The sequence below is a fragment of the Macaca fascicularis genome, chromosome X (assembly GCF_037993035.2).
Source record: "Macaca fascicularis isolate 582-1 chromosome X, T2T-MFA8v1.1".
Classification (NCBI taxonomy): domain Eukaryota; kingdom Metazoa; phylum Chordata; class Mammalia; order Primates; family Cercopithecidae; genus Macaca; species Macaca fascicularis.
The window spans coordinates 76,435,441-76,458,854 of NC_088395.1; the positions used below are offsets into that span (position 1 = coordinate 76,435,441).

Here is a 23,414-nt window from a genome sequence, read left to right on the forward strand (position 1 = left end):
TGTCAACTAGACCTGACTCGTTTATGTAATAGCAGCGTTCTTCTCCTAAGAAAAGACATGTTCCTCCTTTTTCCGCTGTAAGAAGATCTAATGCTCTCCTGTTCTGTGCAGCCACCTGGGCTACTGAAGTGATTTGGCGCTGTAGAGAGGCTAGACTTTCAGCCGAAGCCTCTATGGCTTCTTGAATTTGTGCGGTTAGGGATCGAGTAGACTGTACGGAGTGGGTGAGTGCCCCAGTTCCGAGCCCTGACACCACTAAGGAGGAGGCTAGAGAAATTCTGATTACTAAGGGAAGGAAGACGGCCCGTTTTTGGAGATTATTAGGAGGAGAGTTAAATGGTAAAATGAGTTCAGCCACTTCTGCTTTGCTATATAGGGTTAAGGTAGGTACTAGGGACACTGGGACACAGAGAGATTGGCTGGTGGATGTGTGATTAAGGACCTTGAAGAAGGTTTTATTACACCAGAAATAACCTCCAACGGGGGCTGTCTGGGTCTTATTGGGCGATTGGGTGTAATCACACCAGGAGGAGTTTGGGGCAGAGTAGCAGAAAGGAAGGATTGGATTTTCTGGGTTTTGGTATAGTGGGACTTGGAGTAAGAACCATTTTTGGGAGGTGCTTGTAGAGTCAGTTGTAGCCTTGAAAGCAGTAGGTAAGGGGACTGCCACTAAGGGGGCTTCTTTAAGGGCTGCACAGAGGAAACAGTGGGAGAGATGTGTTATGTTAGCTGCCCGTGTTAAGTTTAACCCTTGACGGACAAGCTTTAACCATGAGAAGGGGTCTTTGTTGGAGGAGTGTAGTTGATCTTGTAGGGCCTGTTCTTGTGATTGTATGGCTAAGGTTAAATTTTGTAGGTTTTTTATGTTTTTAGGGAGGGAGTTTTCCTGTTGGACTAGTGTCCTTTTTATTAAGAGGGTGGCAGCTGGATATGAACCTGAAACAGAATCAGCGTAGAGTCCTCCTTTTACCCCGTCCGCCCATCGGGGGTCCCACGGGTCTTGGATATTTAGTTGATATTGTTAGGTTCCAAATTGTTCGTGCTCGATGAAGAAGTGGTTTTTCTCTTTGGATGCATAGTGGATTTTACAATATTGATACGGGCATCCTAGGTTTGTTTGTTGCCAGTAGTTTTTACAATTGTATTCTGTTTGGTCATATAGAAAGCAGAGAGACGGTATAGGCCATCTATGTTTGCGAGAAGTGAGGGTGAAATTTATGGTGAGGAGGGACTGACAGCCTTGGGGTGAGCAGTCTGCAGTACCTTGTAGCTGTGAATGTTGTTTGTTGTTGGTGGTCCATGTTTCAACTATAGAGAATCTCCATATGAAAGTAGGCTTAGTAATGGACGGTGAAGTGTATGAGAAGAGTAGTAATGTAAGAGTAATGGAAGTGTAACGTAGGACTTCATTTTCAGTGTAATTGTAGAACGCACCTTGCCACTGGAGGTGTTCTATAAAGGTGGTTAAGGGAGTTTGGTGAGTTTGAGGCGGGTAGGGGCGAGTCTAGTAGATTTCCACTGGTCGTCCTCTGTGGGGGCTTTTTTAAATTGTGATATGTGGACCCAGTGTGTGTGACCTAACAGCTTGGCTGCTGTGTGTGTGGACAGGAGGACAGTATACAGGCCTTTCCACCTGGGCTGGAGATCTTTGGCTTGGATGTCTTTTAAGTATACTTGGTCCCCTGGGCTGAGAGAGGTATGTGGGCTATAGGTATCTGTTGGAGGGGGGTGTGCTAGTTCTGCATGTTGCCTTAGGAGTTGTCTTAAGAGGGTGAGGTATGGAAGATAGTTTGCCAGCGGAGAGGAAAGGGTAGGGAGCTGCTGGAGGGTGAGAGGCCGGCCGTAGACTAGTTCAAACGGACTGAGGCCTGTCGGACTCTGTGGGGCAGCTCGCAGCTGGGTTAGGGCCAGGGGAAGGAGAGTTACCCATGATTGTCGAGTCTCGAGTGAGAGTTTGGTGAGTTGTTGCTTGATGAGCCCGTTGGCCTTCTCTACTTTACCGGAGGACTGAGGTCTATAAGGGATGTGGAGTTTCCAGGTAATGTGTAGGAGGGTCGCCACCTGTTGGACTACTTTGGAGATGAAAGCTGGGCCGTTGTCAGACTGAAGAGTGAGTGGGAGGCAAAACCTAGGAATAATGTGTTCAGTGAGTATGGAGGCAACTATATTGGCAGTTTCTCCTGTGGTAGGATAGGCTTCTATCCATCCTGAAAAGGAATCAACAAGGGTTAAGAGATATTTGAATTTTTTGTGTTTTGGCATGTGGGTAAAGTCAATCTGCCAATCTTCGCCTGGTTGGTGTCCTCTGAGTTGGTGACTTGGATGGGGGTTGCATAGTCCTCCTTGAGGGTTTGACCTGAGGCATGTGGAACACTGTTGATTGATTATAGTTAGGTATTTCATGAGTGTGGGGCAGTGAATGAGAGGGCTTAGGAGATTATGTAGGGCCTTAGGTCCTATGTGTAAGGAGTTATGTATGTCCTTTAAGATGGTGTAAAGTTGTAAGTGACTAGGTGGTTGGGCCTCTAAAAGTTCTGGACAGGAGTGTTCAGTATGGTGTTGTTTGAGAGGGTTGGGGAGTAAGGTTGCTGGATTTAGAGAGGAGCAGACTCCTAGGGCAATGGTAGAGTCTTCTGTGAACAAGAGGTGGAAAAGTTGGAGCCTAGACGGGGTTAGGTGGCTAATACTTTTGTGGGCAATAAGGTCTTGAAGGCGGTGAGTAGAGAAGACTGTTAGATTACAGCCTCTAATGAGTTTCTTTGCTTCCTGGGTTAGACAGGCTGCTGCTGCTAGGGCCTGAAGGCAGGGCTTCCACCCTTGTACAGTGGGATCTAATTGTTTGGATAGATATGCCACAGGACGGTATGTGGTACCTACAGGTTGGGCTAAAAGGCCAATAGCAACTTTTTGTCTTTCATCTGTGAAAAGTTGGAAGGGGCGTTGGAAGTCTGGGAGTGAGAGAGTAGGATGTGAGAGAAGGCAGTTTTTTAGGTGAGTGAAATGTTTATAGATTAACTTTGGATTAGACAAAGGTCCTTGGGGAGTCTCCTTGACAGCTGCATATAGAGGTTTAGCCAAGATTCCGAAATTAGGAATCCAGTGTCTGAAAAACCCCACTAGGCCTAGGAAGGATTGGATTTCTTTAGCGTCTTGGGGAGGAGAAAGATTTTGTATTAGAGTTAAACGGTCCGTGGTGAGGGAGCGTGTTGTGGGAGTGATTTCAATGCCTAAATATATGACACATTGTTGTGAGAGTTGAGCTCTGTGTTTGGATACTTGGTAACCTCTGGATCCTAGATGATTAAGGAGGATTGCAGTGTCTAAAAGAGAGTCCTGTCTCGTGGGACTACAGAGTAAAAGGTCATCTACATATTGGAGAATTTTACTATTTGTAAGAGGACAGGAGGCCAAGTCTTTTGCAAGGGCTTGCCCAAAGAAATGGGGGCTATCTCGGAACCCTTGGGGAAACACTGTCCATGTCAGTTGGGTGGAGGCATGGGTGTCTGGGTCTTCCCATGTAAAGGCAAAGAGAAACTGACAATCGGGGTGTAAGGGAGTAGAGAAAAATGCATCTTTTAGATCTAGCACAGTAAAGTGTGTTGTGTTAGATGGGATAAGAGAGAGAAGGGTATAGGGATTGGGAACTACTGGATGGGTGGGGTAAACAGCCTCATTGATAAGATGAAGATCTTGCACTAACCAAAAAGTCCCATCTGCCTTCTTTACAGGTAGAATTGGGGTGTTACAGGGAGAATGAGTGGGGATGAGTATGTGTTGGCTGAGTAACCTAGTAATGATTGGTTTCAGTCCTCGTAAGTGTTGTGGAGAGAGAGAGAACTGTGGGCGGGTTGGAAACTGAGATGGGTTTTTAAGTTTTATGAGTATTGGTGGATGATGGTCCGCCACGACAGGAGTGGAGGTGTCCCACACTTGGGGGTCTATAGGAATGGGGAAATTAGGGAAAGGGTTAGTAGGGTTGTTGGAGTCATTTGAGTTAGTTAATACTAGAAGTAGATGGCAGGTGGGGTGGGGGTAGCTAGTAGGAAGGGAGATACAGGCTTTCAGTTGACTTAGGATATCTCGGCCTAGTGGAGGAGTGGGGCATGAGGAGATGATGAGGAACGAGTGCGCAAAATAGTTGTTGGCCAGGCAGCAATTAAGAGGCGATGTTTTTCGAGGGCTGGACGGGGAGCCATCAACTCCTACAACAAAGATATTGGAGGGGAGGCTAGGCCCTTTGAAAGACGGCAAAACAGAGTAGGTAGCCCCGGTGTCAATTAAAAAATTAATTGTCTTACCTGCTACCAGGAGAGTTACCCGTGGCTCGGCGAGGGTGATAGGGGTCCCCGAGTCCCGGCACCTTCAGTCGTCGTCCAGGTGTAAGAGCTGGAAGGAGCTCCCAGGGTCCTGAGAAGGGACATCACGTTGAGGTGCCATGCCTGTTTTCAGGGTGGGGCAATCTGACTTCCAGTGCCCTTCTTCTTGGCACGCTGGACAGGGAGTTGTTGGTGGACGAGGTCTAGGGCACTTGTTAGCCCAGTGTCCAGCAACTCCACACTTGTAGCATGGCTGTGTTGGACTAGACGGTTGGGGATTCTGGGGACATTTATCAGCCCAGTGCCCAGGGGTTCCACATTTATAGCAGGCCCCTTTTGCTGACTTTGGACCTCTGGGTGCTTTGCTCTCCGGTTTTGGGTTAAGACTAGGCTGCAGAGCAGCAACTAAGGCTTGGGTTTGGAGCTGTACTTTCTGTTTTAGGCGGGCCTGTCGTTGGGCCTCAGCCGTCTCCTCCCTAGAGTTAAAGACCTTGAAGGCCGACTTGACTAGGTCTTGGATAGGGGTTTGAGGTCCATCCTCTGCCTTTTGGAGTTTTTTCCAAATATCTGAGGCCGATTGTGAAATAAAATATGGTGCTAGGATAGTGGCCCCAGCTGGGGAAACTGGGTCTAACCAGGTGTATTGAGTTAAAGCCTCAGTCAGCCTGTTTAAGAATGTGGCCGGATTTTCATCTGGACCTTGAATAATTTCTTTTAGTTTGTTAAAATTAACTACCTTATTTGAGACTGCCTGCATGCCAGCCAGAAGACATTGAGTCATTATGTCTCGTCTTCGGCGACCCGGCTGGCCTACTTGATAGTCCCATTCTGGGTCCACAGATGGGACTGCCTGTTCCCCTACTGGGATAGCAGCATCTGTTAAATGCAGCTGATGGGTGTGCTGCCTGGCGGCCACTAGGATGCACTCTCACTCCTCTGGGTTTAGAGTAGAGGTAAGAATAACATGAAGGTCATGCCAGGTTAGATCGTAGGCCTGGCAAAGGTACCTAAATTCTTTGGTATAGACTGTAGGATCGGCAGAAAAATCTCCTAAACGTTTTTCAATTTTTGAAAGGTCTGCTAGTGAGAAGGGAACATGAACTCTAACCACACCTTCTGCTTCTGCCACCTCACGCAAGGGCGCTAAAACTGCAGGGGGGTTGGATAGGGTGGGAGTAAGGGCGGGGGCGGTTAGGCAATCTTTAGAGCGGGTATGGGAGGATATAGGTGAACTAAGGTGGCTAGGCGGAAGTGCCGAGGGGATGGAGGGAGGGGCAGCCTCAACAATGGTAGGCGGGACTGAGGTGGAGGGCGGAACTACAGCGGAAGCGGGAGGGGAAGGTGGAGCAGAAGCGGGAGGGGGAGGTGGAGTATACAGCGGGAGTGGAAGGGAGGGAGGGGAAGCTGACGCCGGGGGCCTAGAGTAGGAATTTGTGAGGTCTTTGGGCGAGTCAGACAGGAAGGATGACTCTTCCTTTTCTGGCTTTGCTAGATCCGCACCTTTAGCCAACATGACTTGGGCCAAGGAACACTGGCTACACAAGTCTGGTCGAGAACGCAAATCCCAAAACCCTTGTATATAATTTATTTCAGACCACTTGCCTAAGCGCCGGCAGAAATTACCGAGGTTGATTAAAATGTTACTGTCTAGGGTGCCTTCGGGCGGCCATTGAGACTGGTTGTCTAATTTATATTGTGGCCACGCCACAGTGGAGAGGAAAATCAGTTGCTTTCGCTTAAGATCCTGCTCTAATTGTGAAGTTTTGAGATTAGTTAGAAGACACCCTAAAGGGGTGTCTCTAGGTATTTTGGATTGGGGATTTCCCATTGCCTTTCTCTCGTGGTAAGCAGAAACCAGGCTCTATCTGGCTACAAAGCATCCTTTGGAGCCACTAGAGACCGGATGGCTCCTGGAGCCGGAATGGAGATTACCTCCAGGTGGATGTCTCCGTCCTGGACGGTTCTCATGCGGACTGGAATGGAGTTCCTTTAGGCAGAACCTTTGGGAACTCTTCTGTGGGTCACCTGGTGACCAAAAAGCCTTGGGCCTGCGCAGGACTTCTGGCCAAGGAGTATGAGAGGGAGGCAAGAGGTACTCACCCCTAGGAGGTTTGGAGGTGTGGAAAGTAGCATCTGGGTCCTGGTCTGTCTGCAGCATGGAAGGAGGAGGAGGCTCCCCGGGCCTCGGGGGCCCTGAGGAGGGGTCTCCTCCCGGGTTTGGGCACCACCTGATTTGTTTTATGTGACCACCGGAGCAGGCGCCAGAGATGAGGCAAGTAGGCAAGGTAAAAAAAGCTTTATTAGTTAGCCAATGTGAAGGAGGAAAGGGTGAGGTTCACCTGTCTCCGGCAGTGGAGGGCGAGGTTCACTGGTCTCTGGCGGTGGAGGTCGAGGAAGTCACTCCAGCATTCTCGGGCGAGGTTCCTAGGTCCGCATATGAGGAGGGGCCGAGGAAGTTTGCCCCGGACGTCTACCAGGAGCGGTTTTTTATGTCTAGGGCCTGGGAGTGGGAGGGCAGTAGGCGGGACACGGGCCTGTCGGGGGGCATTCCCTAGGCGCAGCTAGGTAGGTTTCAGTCTCCTCGTTCGGAGGTCACGTTGTGCCTGCACAGTTGGTCTGCATTTTTCCTGGGCGTGGGCTGCATTTTCCCACTCGCGGGTAAGTTGGTGATGAAGAACCTGGAAATGCGCCATCTTAGTCGTCTTTGTCCTCTCCCCCCGTCCAATCACACCATTGCACTCCTCCAGCCTGGGCTACAAGAGTGAAACTCCATCTCAAAAACAAAAAACAAAAAAAAAGGAAAAAAGAAAAACAGCAAAATACAGAGGCTTTCTGAGTTCCCCTCCATCTGCCTAGAGACTACAAAAGGAACTCAATTGTCCTCCGTCCTCTGAAGATTAACTGTTATCACAAGAGAGAAGGCCAGAAGTCCATTGCAACCAGACAAACCTTGTCACAACATCATCTATTCTTCTAAGGGCCTATTCATCTTTCCCCAACACCATTTACTCTGAAGATACCTATTTTCTTCGACCTCTGACCATTTTACTCATTGTAGCAGTAGGGATTGAGTCAAGGGACCTTTGTCCTTTTTTAAAATGACCTGCCTGATTATTGCGCTAAGCAATTTTTAGTTAGGCTTCTCATTATATTTGTCTTTGGGCTTTTAAAATTTCTCCAAACTGAGGTAAATAGAATGGACTGGTTTGGGTCCCTGAAATGTTGGGAGACCAACAGGGAGTCCCTGTGGTCCATCCATCCTTTGTTAGATTCAACTTTTGTTTTAACCCCAATACTGTCCATTTTAGTCATCTCATTTTTAAGAAGCATCTAAAATTTTCTACGCCAAATTTGCATTTCTAAAGTGGTGATTCTTAGGTAAAAGAAGGTAGAAAATTTATGTCTCAAAGGTTTGGAACTTAGATTTCAGCACTAGTTGTCATTTGCTCAAACTGAGAAAGGAAGGTATAGATAAAGTCCCAGTTAAGACAAGATGGTCAAGAAAATCACCTTAAACAAAGGTAAGGCTTGTTATGTAAATTTAAGTCAATGCTTTCTCCATTGTAAGAACTTCTAGTAAGAGTCCTGCCTCTCTTCCAGGTGCAGAGACAGAGACAGCCTTATAAATGGAGATTTCCTGTATAGATGTAAATTTATTTTATAAAACGTCTCAAAATAACTAAAAATAGGCAGATTCCCAGCCCAAGTTTTTAAATTAGATTACTGAGTTCAGAGTGGTTCCCATTAATAAATAGGGCAGACAAAGCATCTTCTATGCCAGCCTAGGATACATTTCACTATTGTTCTGAGTTTAAGATTTTGACGAAGGCACAAAGTGGTTAAAGAAGCAGGCCATGTTTATCTGAGGGCTGAACTTCTCTAAACAACTTTTTTATCCTGAGATGGGAAAATAAGCAAAAAGGTTAATAAATTTAGGTACTATCGATGAAAAGAGTCAAACTCTGTAAAATATTTTTGAAGAGATTTATTCTGATCCAAATATGAGTGACCATGGCCCACAACACAGGCCTCAGGAGATCCTCAGAATATGTGCCCAAGGTGTTTGGGGTGCAGCTTGGTTTTATATATTTTAGGGAGATGTGAAACTTCAATCAAACACATTTAAGAAATACATTGGTTCAGTCCAAAAGGCAGGACAACTCGAAGAAGGGTGGGGGTGGGGATGCTTCAGGTTGTATGTAGATTTACAATTTTTCTAATTGGCAATTGGTTGAAAGAGTTATCAATAGAAAGGAATGTCTATGTTGAGATAAGAGGTTGTGGAGACCAAGGTTTTATCATGCAAATGAAGCCTCCAGGTAGCAGGCTTCAGAGAGAATAGATTATAAATGTTTCTTATCACACTATGTTGATATTAATGCTGAAGAGGCCTAATGAGGCATGTCTGACCCCCACTTCCTGTTATGGCCTGAACCAGTCTCTCAAGTTAAATTTTAAAGTACCCTGGCCTAGGAGGAAGTCCATTCAGGTGGTTGGGGGTATCTTAGAATTTTAGTTTTGGTTTACAGTAGGCAGAGGAGGATAAAGAGAAAGATGGAGAGAAAGATAAAGAATAGTCAGAATCATCAGTCAACATAAAATATTTTCTCTCTCTAAACATCATGTTGACAAGAAAGAGGTAGACAGAGTTGGCAGAACATACAGTCAGCAGGGTTTTGAGAAGAGAGGTTTCAGTCAACTGAGAGGTCCCTAAGGGAAAAGCAAGAGTAAGTACAGAAAACAGAAAGAACTAATTCTTACAATATTTTTCTGAAAATGGCCCAAGTGGTATTCGACAGGTTTGAACACAGGAATCTTTTAGACATAATTTGAAACCTCCACCACGGAAATATTCTTTATTTCTCTCTGAGAGATTGGTTAATTATCATCCAAGGAGTGAAGCCTTTGGGGACTACTTCTAGTGAGGAAATAGTGCAGGACAAAGTGAGTGAGTTCATCAGATGTCTTGTGTAAAAACTGACAATTTATTTTCCAATTCTCTGGCTGTTTATGATAAAGGTAGACATCTCAGAGCACAGGGTACTTTAGTTTGGGACCCCTTGTTTTTGGTTTAACATTTATACCACAAAGTCCTCTTGGTCCCTGCAGATGTTGTAATTGTAAAGACACCCAACTGTTTGCCTTTTGTAAGGAGTTTTCCCACCGTGTAACTCTAAGTTACTCTACGTTCACCCATTTCTCTAAAAAAGCACAACTTCTATATCCATAGTTCTTATACATGAAATTTGCTAGAGTTCCACATGGAGGAGTTCTAGACTTTTTGGATCTAGATATTATATGATTTCCTATCATATTCTAGTAACCTTACTTACCTATTGAACCTAGTCCAGTTTCTGTCTGACGCAGGCAGACACCTGTGGCACCCCCATACAGTACCCATTCCTGTTTCTATTGTGACTTCTGAACCCATTGTGGATAAAAAAAAAAAAAAATGCTAAAATAAATTCGAGAGCCCAAGCAACAAATTTGTGGAGCCCAGTATCTGAGAGAGAAATCACCCATGACCCCAGTTGCTCTAATAGATCAGTGGGCATAATGGGCTCTGTTGGGTACCTTTACTTAGTCACTCAGTGCTACTGGCGGTCACTGCAGTTCTACTTTGGATCCGACTTCTGATGCCAATCTGTTAAAAGAAAAACTTTAGACAAACTGAATTTAACGGAGTTTAATTGAGCAAAGAATGATTCACAAATTGGGCAGCCCTCAAAACCAGAACAGGTTAACAGAACTCTTGCCTGCAGCATTTATGGACAAAAAACTGAGCGCCCTAAGAGAGACAGCTTGATTGGTTACAGCTCTGCTTTTGCCTTATTTGAGCATGGTGTAATCAGTTAGCTACCTGCAATTGACTGAAGCTTGGCTGCTGTGATTGGTGGACACTCAGCTATTTGTTACAAAAGTATACTGCGACTGGGCTTTGAGTTAGTTTTTATGTATGTAGGTTTTAGTATGTAGGTTATCAGTTCATTAGGTAAGAACTCAAGTATGGCGGCTTCACACATGTATGAGGAGCTGTGCTAGGAACTGGGGCTATAACAGTGATTAGAGGTAGATTTACTATAAAGTGAATGAAGCTTAAATTCCAAGGCCCGGCCAGGTGCGGTGGCTCAAGCCTATAATCCCAGCACTTTGGGAGGCCGAGACAGGCGGATCACGAGGTCAGGAGATCGAGACCATCCTGGCTAATACAGTGAAACCCTGTCTCTACTAAAAAATACAAAAATCTAGCCGGGCGAGGTGGCGGGCGCCTGTAGTCCCAGCTACTTGGGAGGCTGAGGCAAGAGAATGGCATAAACCCGGGAGGCGGAGCTTGCAGTGAGCCGAGATCGCGCCACTGCACTCCAGCCTGGGCGACAGAGCCAGACTCCGTCTCAAAAAAAAAAAAAAAAAAAAAAAAAAAATTCCAAGGCCCTTTACTTGCAGGGACATCTTCTAAGGCCCTATAACTAATGTTGTATTTGTAATTTTGTATTATTGTTCTTGAAGAAAATTCTGCAACTCGTATATATTTTAAGTCCAACAAAATCTGTATCTGGCTAGGAAGAAAACAAAGTTCCTGTTACCTGCTCCCATTTTGATGGGAGCTGGGGTGGGGGCAGACAAAAAATATAAAAAATAGATCTATAATATATCAAGTGGAAGCAAATACAGGAGAAACTTAGAGTAACGAAAGGGATATATAAAAAGTGAGGGGTGGGAGTTGCTGTCTCACTTATGTGGTCAAGAAATGCCTCTGTGATAAAGCAAGACCCAGAAGAAATGAAGGATAACATCATGCAGATAATTGGGAGAAGAATCAACTGGACACAGAAAATAGCATGTGCAAAGGTCCTGAGTCTAGAATGTGTTCTTGGTGTGTTTGAGGAATGGCAAAGTTGTCAGTGTAGCAGAAACAGTAAGAAATGAAGTCTGAGATTATGATGGTTCACTGGGCTTTCCATCAACTTAAAACTCTTTCACAGATGCTGCTGTGTTTATTTAATTGTAAGTCTGGACCTTTGTGAAAGGCTTTTTGTTTATGTTAGATTTCATTGTGTATGTAACAGCCAGTATAGTCTGTTAATTCCTAATTCTGACCATTCAAATATCAGCTACCCTTGTGTGCTTCAGACCATCTGCAGATTCAGTCAACTATATGCTTTCTGTTTGGTTTTCAAACCATCAGTGGAAATCTTGAAGGATATGTGGCCTTTTAGCATTTGGCTAGGGACCATTGATTGACATTTAATCTTTCAATCAGTCTTGAGTATGGTCTTTGAAATGTTTATAAGTTCTCTCAGCTCTAATGTGGCACATCAATTTTGACTCTATAAAGCTATTGTGAGACACCGTCAAATACTTTCCTAAACTCAGGATATAAAAACAGTTATGGTACTCACCTGATAACATTTGTATCAAAAGTAAAGGAAGGAAGAAAGGGAGGGGACGGTGAATGAGTTTTTTTCTTAATGAACCCATACTAGCTCCTAGTGTTCACTGATTTCTCTTTTCTTTAAACTGTCTTCAGCATCATTTTTTTTTTTCTTTTTAAATAGGGGGTCTCACTATGATGCTCAGGCTGGCCTTGAAGTTTTGGACGCTAGAGATCCTCTCACCTCAACCTCCAGAGTAACTGGGACTACAGGCATGGGCCATCACTCCTGTCTGTGTCCCCAGCATTTTAAACTGATGTTGTTATTGAGAAAATTGTAGATTCACACGCAATTTTAAGAAATAATACAGGGAGCTCCTTTGTACACTCTAGTTTCCGCTAATGGTAACAGTTTACAAAACTATAGTATAATATCATGACCAGGAATTGACATTGATACAATCTACCCATCTTATTCATATTTCTCCAGATTTACTTGTACATATATATATGTATATATTTAGTTTTATACAATCTTATCTGTGTAGCCTTGTGTATCTACTGCCACAGTTGAGATACAGAACACTTCCAACATCAAAAGGATCCCTTGTTTGGTCCTTTTGTAAACATATCCACTGCCTCCCTGTATACCCTCCCTTTACCCTATCTCTGACCCCTGACAACCACTAATCTCCTGTTTCTACAGTTTTGTCGTTTCTAAAATATCATATAAATGGAATCATATGGCATGTACACTTTTGGGATTTACTTTTTTTCACTCAGCATAGTCCCCTTGGAATCCATCCAAATTGTTGTGCGTATTAATAGTTTGTTCCTTTTTATTGCTGAGTAATGTTTCATTGTGTGGATGAACTGTAGTTTGTTTAACCAGTCACCTGTTGAAGGACATCAAGGCTTATTCCAGTTTTTGGCAATTACAGAGAAAGCTGCCATGAACATTTGTGTATAGGTTTTTGTTTGAACATAAGTTTTTGTTTTTCTGGGATAAATGCCCAAGAATCCAGTTGCTGGGTCATATGATAGTTGCATGTTTAGTTTTTTTTTCCAAGAAACTGACAAACTATTTACCATAATTTATAATTTTACTTTATACAAAATATATAATTTTACTTTACCATAGTGACTGTACTATTTTACATTCCCACCATATGGTTCTGTTTCTCCATATTCTTGCTAGCATTTGGCACTGTCACTATTTTTAATATTAGCCATTTGGATAGGTATGTAGTAGTATTTCATAGTAATTTTAATTTTCATTTCTCTGATGGCTAATGGTATTGAACATCTTTTCATGTACTGATCTGCAATCTCTATGTCCCCTTAGTTAATTTACTGTTGAGTTTTGAGAGTTCTTTATATATTCTAGATATAAGTTCATTTTCAAATATGTGGTTTGGAAATATTTTCTCCTAGTCTATAAGCTTATCTTTTTATTATGCTCACATAGGCTTTCACAGAGCAAAAGTTTTAAATTTTGGTGAGGTTCAGTTTATCAATTTTTTCTTTTATGGATCATACTTTTTGTGTCAAGTCTAGTTCCCAAAGATTTTCTCCTATTTTTCAAAAAAGTTTTATAATTTTACTTTTATATTTAAGTCTATGATACATTTTGAATTAACTTTTATATAAACTGTGAAGATTATTTCAGGGTTACTTTTCTTGCCTAGGGATATCCAATTGCTCCAGCATCATTTGTTGAAAAGGCTATGTTTCCTACATTGAATTGGGTTTGACTTTAGTCATGCATATTTATGTGAGCGTATTTTTGAGTTCTCTATTTTGTCTCATGGAGCTATATGTCTACCCTCCACTAATACCATGCTGTTGTGATTATGGTAGCTATATAGTAAGTGTTAATACGTGCTAGAGTGATTCCTTCTCCTTTTTTTTTCTTTTCCAGGGTTGTTTTACCTATTCTGGGGCCTGTACCACCTATTCTGGGGCCTGTACCTTTGCATATAACTTAAAATACGCTTGCCTATGTCTACAAAAATCCTTGTTGGGATTTTTATAGGAATTACAATAAATCTGTGGATCAATATGGGGAAATTGACATCTTTACAATGTTATCTTCCAATCAATGAACACAATATATCTATTTAGGTCTTTTAAAAATTCCTTTCAACCCATTATTTTATTTTTTTACTTTTTGTAACTTTTATTTTAGGTTCAGGAGTATATGTGCAGGTTTGTTATATAGGTAAACTCATGTCACAGGAGTTTGTTGTACAGATTATTTTGTCACCCAGGTACTAAGCATAGTACCCAAGAGATATTTTTTTCTGATCCTCTCCCTCCTCTCACCATCCTCAAGTAGGCCCCAGTGTCTAATGTTCCCCTCTTTGTGTCCATGTGTTCTCATCATTTAGCTCCCACTTATAAGTGAGAACATGCAGTATTTGGCTTTCTGTTCCTGCATTAGTTTTCTAAGGATAATGGCCTCAAGCTCCATCCATGTTCCTGCAAAGGACATGATTTCATTCTTTTTTATGGTTGCATAATATTCCATGGTGTATACGTACCACATTTTCTTTATCCAGTTTGCTATTGATGGACATTTATGTTGATTCTGTGTCTTTGCTATTGTGAGTAGTGCTACAGTGAACATACACCACATGCATGTGTCTTTATGGTAGAATGATTTAGATTCCTTTGGGTATATGCCCAATAATGAGATTGCTAGGTCAAATGGTAGTTCTTTGAGGAATTGCCATACCATTTTCCACAATGGTTGAACTAATTTATTCTCCCACTAACAGTGTATAAGCATTCCCTTTTCTTTGCAATCTCTCTAGCATCTGTTATTTTGACTTTCTAATAGTAGTCATTTTGACTGGTGTGAAATGGTATCTCATTGTGGTTTTGATTTGCATTTTTCTAATGATCAGCAATATTGAGTTTTGTGTGTGTGTGTGTGTGTGTGTGTGCTTCTTGGCCGCATGTATGTATTCTTTTGAAAAGTGTCTGTTCATGTCCTTTGCCTACTTTTTAGTGGGTTTGTTTTCTTGTAAATTTAAGTTCCTCATAGATGCTGGATGTTAGACGTTTGTCAGATACATAGTTTGCACATATTTTCTCCTATTCTATGGGTTATTTGTTTACTCTGCTGATAGTTTATTTTGCTGCACAGAAACTCTTTAGTTTAATTAGATCCCATTTGTCCATTTTTTCTTTTGTTGCAATCGCTTTTGGTGTCTTCATCATGAAATCTTTGCCTGTGCCTATGTCCTGAGTGGTATTGCCTAGACTTTTCTTCTAGGGTTTTTATAGTTTGGGGTTTTACATTTCAGTCTTTACTCATTCTTGAGTTAATTTTTGTATATGTTGTAAGGAAGGGGTCCAGTTTCAATCTTTTGCATATGGCTAACCAGTTTTCCCAGCACCTTTATTGAATAGGGATTCCTTTTCCCATTGCTTGTTTTTGTTGACTTTGTCAAAGATCAGATGGTTGTAGGTGTGTAGCTATATTTCTGGGCTCTCTACTCTGTTCCATTGATTTATGCATCTGTTTTGTTCCATTACTATGCTGTTTTGGTTACTGTCACCCTGTAATATAGTTTAAAGTATATAAAGTCAGGTAATATGATGGCTCCACCTTTTTTTTTTTTTTTTTTTTTTTTTTTTTTTTTTTTTTTTTTCTTAGGATTGCCTTGGTTATTTGGGCTGTTACTTGGTTCCATATGAATTTTAAAATAGTTTTTTCTAGTTCTGTGAAGAATGTCATCGGTAGTTTGATAGGAATAGCATTGAATCTCTAAATTGCTTTGAGCAGTATGGCCATTTTAATGATATTGATTCTTCTTATCCATGAGCATGGAATGATTTTATATTTGTTTGTGTCTTCCATGATGTCTTTGAGCAGTGTTTTGTAATTCTCATTGATCTTTCACCTCCCTGGTTAGCTGTATTCCTAGGTATTTTATTCTTTTTTGTAGCAGTTGTGAATGGGATTGCATTCCTGATTTGACTCTCTGCTTGGCTATTGTTGGTGTATAGGAATGCTAGTGATTTTTGTACACTGATTTTGTATCCTGAAATTTTGCTGAAGTTGTCTATCAGCTGAAGGAGCTTTTGGGCCAAGACCATGGGGTTTTCTGGGTATAGAATCATGTCATCAACACATAGGGATAGTTTGACTTCCTCTCTTCCTATTTGGATGCCCTTTATTTCTGTCTCTTGCGTGATTGCTCTGGCCAGGACCTACAATACCATGTTGAATAGGAATGGTGAGAAAGGGCACCCTTGTCTTGTGCTGGTTTTCAAGGGGAATGCTTCCAGCTTTTGCCCATTCAATATGATGTTGGCTGTGGGTTTGTCATAGATGGCTTTTATTATTTTGAGGTATGTTCCTTCAATACCTAGGTTATTGAGAGTTTTTAACATGGAGGGATTCAACAGCATTTTATGATGTTCAGTATATATAGCCTATACGTGTTTTGTTAGGTATCTACCTAAGTACTCTGTTTTCTTCAGTGCTATTGTAAATGGTATTATATTTTAAATTTTAGTTTCTGTATGTTTATTGTCATTATATAGAAAAGCAATTGAATATTTGTGTGTTGGTCTTTTACCCTGTCTACTTGGTGATATGGTTTGGGTCTGTGTCCCCTCCCAAATCTCATGTCAAATTGTAATCCCCAATGTTGGAGGTAGGGCCTGGGAGGAAGTGATTGGATCCTGGGGGCAGATTTCTCTTTTGGTGCTGTTCTTGTGATAGTGAGTTATCATGAGATATGGTTGTTTAAAAGTGTGTAGCACCTCCCCACTTCTCTCTCTTCCTCGTGTTCTGGCCATGTAAAATGTGCCTGCTTCCCCTTTACCTTCTGCCATGATTGGCCTTCCCAAAAGCCGTCATGTTTCTTATACAACCTGTGGAACTATGAGCCAATTAAACGTCTTTTCTTTATAAATTACCCAGTCTCAGGTACTTCTTTATACCAGTGTGAGAATGGACTAATATTGGTAAACTCACTTGTAGATTCTAGGTGTTTTTCTGTAGTTTCCTTGGGATCTTCAATGTAGACATAGCATCTGCAAATAAAGACAGTTTTCTTTCTTTCTTTCTTTCTAAACTATATGCCTTTTTTTCTTGTCTTACTGCACTAGCTAGAATTTCTAGTACTGTGTTTAGTATTGAGAACAACTATTCTTGCCTTGTTCCTATCTTAAGGAAAAAATACTCAGTCTTTTACCATTAAGTATGATGTTACCTGTAGGACTTTGCAGATACTTTTTATCAAGTGAGGTAATTTTTCTCTATTTCAAAATACTGAGAGGTTTTTTTTCCTTGATTGAGTGTTGGACTTTGTCAGATACCTTTTCTGCATCGACTGATATGATCATATGATTTTTCTTCTTCAGCTTGTTGATTATTGTGAATTACATTGATTAATTTTTTAATGTTAAGCCAACCTTGCATACCTGGAATAAACCCCACTTGGTCATGATGTATAATTCTTTTCATATAGTTTGGATCCAGTTTGCTAATACTTTTATGAGGATTTTTGTATTTAAGTTCATGAACAACTATTGGCTCTTAGTTTCCTTTTTTAAATTATATTTTCTTTGTCTGGTTTTGGTATGAAGATAACACTATCCTTATAAAATGAGTTAGGAAGTATTACCTTCTTCCTATTTTTCTGGAAGAAATTTGTTAAAGTTTATGTTAATTCCTCTTTAATGATTGGTAGAATTCACCAATGAATTCAGTTGAGCCTGAAGATTTCTTTTTCAGGAGCTTTTAAATTACAAATTGAATTATTTTGACAGTTATAAGTCTATTCAGATTATCTATTTCATCTTGGTCAAGGCTTGGTAGGTTGTTGTTTCTGAGGAATTGGTCCATTTCTTCTCAAATTTATGAGCATAAAGTTATACATAGTATTCCCTTATATTTTTAATGGCTGTGAGATCTAGTGATATACTGTTTCATTCCTGACATTGATAATTTGCGTCTTTTTTTCTTTTTGTCAGTGTTGTTAGAGTTTTGTCAATTTTACTGTTTTTTTTTCACCCTAAGGAACCAGTTTTTTTATTTTTTTGATTTTCTTTCTTTTTTACTGCACAAGACTGAATTATTTTAAAATGTTTTCCTCATAGGTTCTTTATAATGCATGTAACTGTTTAACATATTTTAAAAAAAATTCAATAGCTTTAAGGGCACAAATGATTTTTGGTTATGTGGATGAATTGTATAGTGATGAAGTCTGAGCTTTTAGTGTACCTGTCACCCAAATAGTGTCTACATTGTACCCAACAGGTAATTTTTCATCCCTTACCACTCTCTCACCTTCCCCACTTCTGATTCTCCAACATTCATTATACCACTCTACATACCCCTGTGTATCAATGGCTTAGCTTCCACTTATAAGTGAGAACATGCGGTATTTGTTTTTCCATTCCTGAGTTACTTCATTTAGGATAATGGCCTCCAGTTCCATCCAAGTTGCTGCAAAATACATTATTTTGTTCTTCTTTATGGCTGAGGAGTATTCCATTACACACACATACACACACACACCACATTTTCTTCTTTTTTTTTTTTTTTTTTGAAATGGAGTTTCGCTCTGTTGCCAAGGCTGGAGTGCAGTCGCATGATCTCAGCTCACTGCAACCTCTGCCTCCCTGGTTCAAGCAAGTCTCCTGCCTCAGGTTTCTGAGTAGCTGGGACTACAGGTGTGCACTACCACGCCTGGCTAATTTTTGTAGTTTTAGTAGGGATGGGGTTTCACCAGGTTGGTCAGGCTCATCTTGAACTCCTGACCTCATAATCCCCCCGCCGTGGCTTCCCAAAGTGCTGGGATTATAGGCGTGAGCCAACGTACCCGGCCACCACATTTTCTTTATCTACTCACCCACTGATGGGCACTTAGGTTGGTTCTGTATTTTTGCAATTGTGAATTGTACTGCAATAAACATGCAGTTGATGTTTGTATGGTGTATTTTTTCATTTTATTATTTGTGGTTGTTTACTTTGAACACTTTGAAAAATATTGTGCCACTTTCTATTGGCCTTTACAATTTCAGAATAGAAATTCTTGGCCTTTTGAATTGGTGTTCCCTATTAGTAATATACATTTATTTCTTTTTATTTTTTAGGTTTAAAAATTTTAATTATGGCATGTCTTAGCATGGATTTATTTGAGTTTATCCCACTTGAAGTTCACTCAGTTTCCTGGGTGTGTGTCTTTTATCAAACTTTGGAAACTTTCAACCATTATTTTTTTTTTTCAATATTCATTTAGTCCCACATCCTTTCACCTCTCTTTCTGGGCCTCCAATGATATGAGCATTAGATCTTTATTCATTGACCCACAGGTCATTTTTTTTTACATCTGTACTTTCCCTGTTTTTCAGATTGGGTGAATTCCAGTGTTCTCTCCTCCAGTTCACTGATTCTATCCTTTGTCATCTCCATTGTACTATTGAGTCCTCCAGCAATCTTATTTTAAAAGTTTCTGCCATTATTTTCTCAGTTATGGAGTTTCCATTTGGTTCCTTTTTTAATAATTTCTATTTCTTTGCTGCATTTTTGTTTTTTCATTTGTTTCAAGATAATTTGTAATTGCGGAAACATTGTTATAATAGCTGCTTTCAAATGTTGTTAAATAATTCTAACATCTGATTCATCCCAGTGTTGATTTTGGTTGATTGTCTTTTCTTCTTCAAGTTGTTATTGTCTTGTTTCTTGGTATGATGGGTGATTTTTTTATTGTCTCATAGATATTTTGTCTATCATGTTAGGTGACTTTGGATCTCATTTAAATCTTTTATTTTAGCAGTCACCTTGTTTAGATTTAGCATGTGAGTTGTGGGCCTACTTTTGTGGGTTGTGGTTCCAATGGCAGTTTAATTTTCATAGCTTTTGTGTTGTTATTTTGGTTTGCTTGGTTTATCTGATGCTGCTGGGGCTTCCACTGCTCCTGCTGGTGGTGCTTGATGGGGCAGAAGGGGTTTCCCAAGGCCTGCCATTGAATGTCTCTGGAAGAAGGAAGGGCATGTTGGGATCCTCCATCAGTGTTCCCCACTCTACACTTCCTCCAGAGTGTCTGGGCAGAGGAGGAGAGTCTTGGGTTTGTGAGATAAAGAAGCTTCTAAGAACTGATGCTTCTTCTGACTCAAGTACCATCTCTGGTTCTGTTTTCTTTCCTAATGTGTTTGGGTGTAGATGGAATATTTTGAACCCATAGGGATAAAGAGGCTTCTCTGAACAGGCTGCCTGCTTCAGCTGGGTCTCTCCTATAGGCTCAACCTTGTCAGCCTGAGTATCTCTTGGGGGGCAAAGGGAAGCTCAGGCCTGGTTGGGAAAGAGAGTACTTCCCCTGTCTGCTCATTGCTGGTTGGGCTCCCAATTGATCCACTGTGCTGGTGACATTGGGCTCACCTGATGTCAGAAAACTCCCATTTGATTTAGGAGAGGAATGAGCCCACCTGGGCTGATCTCTGTTGCTAAGAGAGGGGATTCACAAACACCAGGTCTAGGTGGTCTTTCTCTGTGGAGTATGGGGATGCAAGATATCCCATAGCTTTTCTGTTCTTCCGTTCTAAACCAACTCAGCTTCTTGTTATCACTCTTCATAGTTTTCCTCTGGTTGTCTCTTGTGTCATTTCCAGGTTTTATAGTTGTTTAGCTGAGAGAAGCAGGGAAAACACCATCCTGCCCAAACTGGAAGTCTTTTTAATAATGTATTCTATAAAACCTATCTAGAATTGAGGTTACATTCACCAGCTTGTAGACATGACTTTCTCTTTTAAAAAAATCAAGACTACATTTGCCTCTCTCTAGACTTCTGCACCTCTCTCATTATTCACAATTCTGCCTAGATATTAGTTTGGAAATCTTAGTGTAAGATTTTTCCAGTATCCTGGAACTTATCCTAGGATGAGTGCTTCTTAATCTTTTCTTCTGTCTCTCTGTTTTCATCTTTCTTCAACTCATGTTTTCTGTACCCTTTCTTGTCCTTCTTTTCTTTTCTTTTTTATTTTTATTTATGTATTTTTTGAGACAGAGTCTAGCTCTGTTGCCCAGGCTGGAGTGCAGTGGTGCGATCTGGGCTCACTGCAAGCTCCACCTCCCAGGTTCATGCCATTCTCCGGCCTCAGCCTCCTGAGTAGGTTGGACTACAGGCGCCCACCACCACACCCAGCTAATTTTCTTGTATTTTTAGTAGAGACGGGGTTTCACCTTGTTAGCCAGGATGGTCTCAATCTCCTGACCTGGTGATCCGCCTGCCTTAGCCTCCCAAAGTATCTTTTCTTTAAATAGAGGAAAAGTGGAAATAAAGTAGGAATATTTTTCTTTCTCTTTTTTACCTAATGTTAGTTTTCTGGTTACTGATTGCAATTTGAAATCCCTTTTTGTTATCCTCAGAATATATCTTTTTTTAAGGCTCAGGTCATTCTGAATCTTGGCCTTTTGGGTGTTTTGCAGGCTCATGAAACTCTTTTGTAGTTATCATTGGTTATGTCTATTTCATTACACTAGTAGAGCTATGAATACCAACTTGAGAGTCAGACAGACTTGCATTTGAATCTCACCTCTACCTCTTTCTATATGTGTGATTTGGGACTGGTTGTTTAACCTTTAAGCTATTATTTCCTCATCTATAAAATGGAAACAATAGTACTACTAATAATAGGACCAACTTTGTAGGGTTTTTATAAGGATTAAATGAAATAATATACATTAATCATGTGGCACCATTCCTTACATAGAGTAAATTAAATGCCATTGTTGTTATATATTTTTAAAATCTGAGATTATAGAAAAATGTTATAGCTTTCTTTTGATACTTATCTTTTTCTCCATCTTTATAATTGTATAGTCATAATTTCATCTTTGAGTGCCTTCCAGTAGCTTATATAAATTAAAGTTCTCAATGAAGAAGGTTACATATCTTTTAAACTGTGAAATTTCACCTAATTTAATTGCAACTGGCATTCTTAATGCAGTTTCTGGTGATGGTCCTCTTACTGGTAGTAAATGCAAATATTTCACATGCAATTGATGTGTAGGTGTTAAATTAGCCTTTCTGGTTAACCATCCATAAATATTTCAAAATACTTACCTACTTGCTTCTACATGCTACAAAAGTTTTTGCTTGTTTGACATTATCATATGTCCTACCTGTATTTCTTGCTGTATTTTAAAATAAGTTCACAGTTACAGAACATCAGCATACATCCCTGGTGAAAAATGAAGTTTATGAGTCAGTAACTTGAATTTTCTGAACAGGAATCATATCTAATTTTATATTTTGTATAGTGCCCAACCCATTCAGGTCTTTATCACTAACAATTGTACCTAAAATGATGCAGCAATTGTATGAAGGTCAGCAAACTGACATCATTATGAGTGTATTCTAACTAACCTTCCAGTGTGTTTTTCCTCTGAGTTAAAGTTGGTAATCTTTTTAATCTTGGTAAATTCTTTAGGTTTCATGTTCGGTAGCTATAATTCTGGAACCTCCCAAAACTCTTAATTAGAGGCATGTTAGAATGTGTTTGAATGTTTTCTGCTGTAGTTTGGTTACTTCTGGGCAGTATTATGTAATCTTAAGATGTGTGTTTTCTTCAGGAATTCAACCTTTCCTGCTTTCTATCACCTATCACTTTTAGCTCCACCCCCTCCTCTGGGAAGAATAGGAATCCAAATTGTTGTTAGTCTTCTGGAGATGCATAGAACTAGGGTCTTGCTAACTCTAAGCTTTGAGTGTTGTAGATTGCTTTTGAGGGCCAGCCTTGGTGTTATGGTCAAATTGTAACTTGGATAATTTAGATTCTCATACCAGAAATATAATTGAAATGGCACAAGGTCTAGTGTTTTCCTTCTTGATGTCATGAAATGGTGCTGTGCATTGGTGAGGTACCTGGCTTTCTCCATGATGTTCCATTGGTGAATTGATTACTAGGCATGGTTTGTTTATGTGCTTGTAAAGTATTATTGAGTCCTTTGGGGGAATCAGTTAATTAGTGGTGGTTGGGTTGCTTTATGTTCCACTATAGAATTGTACCCTTGCCAGAAGAAATATAGATGAAAGTAAAGTGACTGAGTCCTCGGGCCTGATTTGGAGTTGACCCTTCTCTAGGCTTTCCTGGCCTACTGCTATTTCCAAGTCTCTGTCTTCTCTTTCTTTAGGCCATTCTATAACTTTGCTTTTTTTGTTTGTTTTTTTTAGGAAACATATTCTGGCTTACCTTTTTACAGGACCCCTTCCTTAGACTGCTTCCACAGTATACCAAGTGTCTGGAATGCCCTCTCCTTTGTCTGCCAAACCGTTTCTCTGCTGTAAGCTTGAGAGTGCTAGAAATCTCACCTCCTTCATTAAACTCTGTTGACCTGAGTGTCATAGAAGTGACAGTTCCCTGAGGCACAGATCATGTAAACACTTCTCCCTGTCAGTTTATGTAGATGTTCAGTGTTTTATACTCCTGTTTTAAGTATCTTTATGGGATGGTTGTCTGTGTTGTCTGGTATCTTAGATTTTTAAATCCACAAAGGGGAGAAATCCTATCAGACTTAGTGAGTATTCAGTCACACAAGTAACTAGGCATTTAATATACTGCTCTTTGATGGCAGTGTCATTGAGGAAAAAAGTGAACAAATTACTTCTGTGAAAAATTAAAACTCTTGCTGCTTGTTGAACTTCCTAATAAATAACTGAGCTTATAGTCTTAGGAAATGGGACTGGGATGTTCAACATTTC

The 23,414-nt window shown here is 40.7% G+C and overlaps 1 protein-coding gene across 5 annotated transcripts in view; it reads left to right on the forward strand.

Annotated features, from left to right (window-relative positions):
* Positions 1-23,414, forward strand: part of EDA (ectodysplasin A) — a 442,324-nt gene that overhangs the window by 83,008 nt on the left and 335,902 nt on the right. The window lies entirely within an intron of this gene.